General features: G+C 35.3%; 1 pseudogene; it reads left to right on the top strand.

Moving 5' to 3' along the window:
- Window positions 1-652: 652 nt before the first annotated feature.
- On the top strand, window positions 653-2,227 carry LOC107876481 (annotated as a pseudogene).
- Window positions 2,228-2,810: the final 583 nt, after the last annotated feature.

The following is a 2,810-nucleotide window of genomic DNA, read 5'->3' as shown; positions in this document are numbered from 1 at the left end:
TAATTTCTATATATTATAGTATTGTTATTCAATTATTACAGCAGGTACCAGTCATGGGTTAGCTTATGGTCCTTCGGGATTATGAGCACCGTGTAGCGTCCGTGGTACAGACTCAGGGCGTTACACGTTGCCATGGAAACTAATATACAAGATCAAAGTACCTTATAAGGTGTCATGCTTTACATGGTTGGTGATCAGTAAAGCATGTTTAACCCATAAAGGGGTACAAAAAGAGGTATTCAAATTTGCTCAAGGTGTTATATGTGTGAAAAGAGGCAGAGCTGAACAACCACTTATTCCTTCACTGCAAAACAATAGTAAAACTGTGGGACATATTCTTATTATACTTGGGGTTAGTTGGGTAGTTCCCAGAACTACTTTAGACATGCTAAAACAATGGGAAAGAGTGGGTAGAAGAAGAAAATCAAAAGAAGACTGGTGGAAATATATTTCATCCAACATCTGGTGGTCACTTTGGATGGAAAGGAATGAAAGATCCCATGATGGACAAGCTAGCAGCATATAGAAGATCAAGATGAAAAGATTGAGTTTGCTATATTTTTGGTGTAAACAAGATATTGTGGGGGACGTAGAAAGTCTAATGGATTTCATAGGACAATTGTAAAGTTTTTTTTTTGGATTTTGTTTCTACATGATACCCCAGGGGGTTGTAAACCTCACCTCATCAGGCTTATCTGATGAGTCTATTGGTAAGAATACAAAGTTACCTTTATCAAATAAAAAAGAAAAATAAAATGCCTAAGTGGTGAAGCAAAATATCACAGCTAGTAACTAGAGTAAACATTTCAGATTATTCATTAATATATAAAATTAGTATAATAACAATGATACAAATGATTAAAAGAGAACACAAATAGAAAAGCAACCTTATGAAATTATGGTTACCTTTCCATGGATTTTATATTTGATAGGGCTATCCAACTCAAAACCTAAAGCCAATAGCTTGGTCACTGATTTATATATCACCAACTATAAATGACAGGAGAGACAGTACCCCTTCTACACAACAATGTCACTTAAAACTAAACTTAGCAGTTAACGGATTGTATGACACAGCTAACCATATTTTCCTTGTGACACATTCAATGTTCATGGAGGTAGAGAGGTTGTTTTTGATAAACCTCGGTTCAAGAAAAAAATCATCCAAAGCAATACAGAAAAAATAACGATAAATGAATGAGTCATGGCAAAGTAGTATAAAGTATAAACAACCTAACAAATTATCATGAAAAGTAATCACAACAAGATAATTTGATAAATAAAATAAAAAAATAACATATAGTAATCAAACACAGAGGACAAGAAAGTACTAGAGTAATATTATGACAAGATATTCTTTTTGTACAACTATATGACTTACGAGCTAGGGTAATTAAGGAGGACAATTTAGGTTGCTTCTCTTATTGCTTTATGTGGTCTGCGACACAAAAACTAGAGCATTACAATCCCCTACCTATATCTAATGATCTTTCATCAACCCAATAAATCTTATAGTCTCTCTCACACTGCTCAAATTACTAACTGTGGCTGTAACTTTCTCAAATCTCCATACTGAATCTGGTCTCAAGTTTGTTAATGACCATCTTTCTGGAAAAAGTTATATCTCTGGAGATCAATTGACAAAGGATGATATTAAGGTGTATGGGGAAATCTTGGAGTAACCTAGTTTAGATCTTTATCCCAATGCTAATAAATGGTACCAAGCTATTTCTGCTAAACTTGTATCAAGTTTTCCCAGGAAAGCTATTGGTGTGAGATTTGGAAGCCAAGCTGATCCTGCTACATCTACACCAGCTAAGGAAGCTGCTAAGACTGCCGATGATAATGATGATGATGATGCCATCGATATTTTTGGAGAAGAGACAGAGGAAGAAAAGAAGGCAATAGAAGCAAGGGAGGCTGCTAAGGCATCTACCAAGAAGAAAGAGAATGGAAGGTCATCCGTTCTTATGAAAGTTAAGCCTTGGGGTGATGAAACTGACATAATGAAACTTGAGGAGGCTGTTCGTAGTATTAAGGTGGAAGGTCTTCTCTGGGGAGCATCAAAATTGGTCCCAGTTGGCTACGGGATTAAGTAAAAGAAAATTATTCTTACCATCAATGATGAACTTATTCGGTGGATACTCTAATTGATGAAAGCATAACAGTAGAGGCTATCAATGAATAAGTGCAGAGCTGTGATATTATTTCCTTCAACAAAATTTAAGGTCAAAATACTAGGGAATTTTCTAAGTCCTTTGCCTTGTAAGGCTGTAATTTTACTAGTTTTCATGTTGTGATACTTTATTACTAGTGTTCTATCCTTCCATCTTCTATTCAAGTATGTTTAGTCATGAAAAATAGGCATTTAACTATGAAAGAAAAACTAAATTCCAATGTATTTGCAATAATTTCACAATGTTGAGGGTTTTGAAACTTAGAAACGCTGAAGAACATCAATACACAAGTTTCTCCTTTTAGACAGCTCTTCAAGTTAGCAAAACTATACAAACTAGGATCCATTCTGTCACTGGAGTTTGATGAGATAGAAGAGATCATCACACATATCATGCTCAGAATAGGGGACTTAGGTGTAACACCCTGAGCCTGCACCTTGATGCCACACGGTACTCATGACCCCAAAGGATCACAAGCGAACCCAAGACTGCCACCTGCTGTGAGCACTGAGTAATAATAATAAAATTATGAGAAAAAATGGGCTAAAATGCCATAAGGTTCATAATCTGAAAACAAATAATGAATACAGATAAAAAATACTAAAAACTGAACATTCGTCTGCATTAATCTAG

The sequence above is a fragment of the Capsicum annuum genome, chromosome 7 (assembly GCF_002878395.1).
Source record: "Capsicum annuum cultivar UCD-10X-F1 chromosome 7, UCD10Xv1.1, whole genome shotgun sequence".
Lineage (NCBI taxonomy): Eukaryota > Viridiplantae > Streptophyta > Magnoliopsida > Solanales > Solanaceae > Capsicum > Capsicum annuum.
This window is presented reverse-complemented; position numbering and strand designations above follow the sequence as displayed.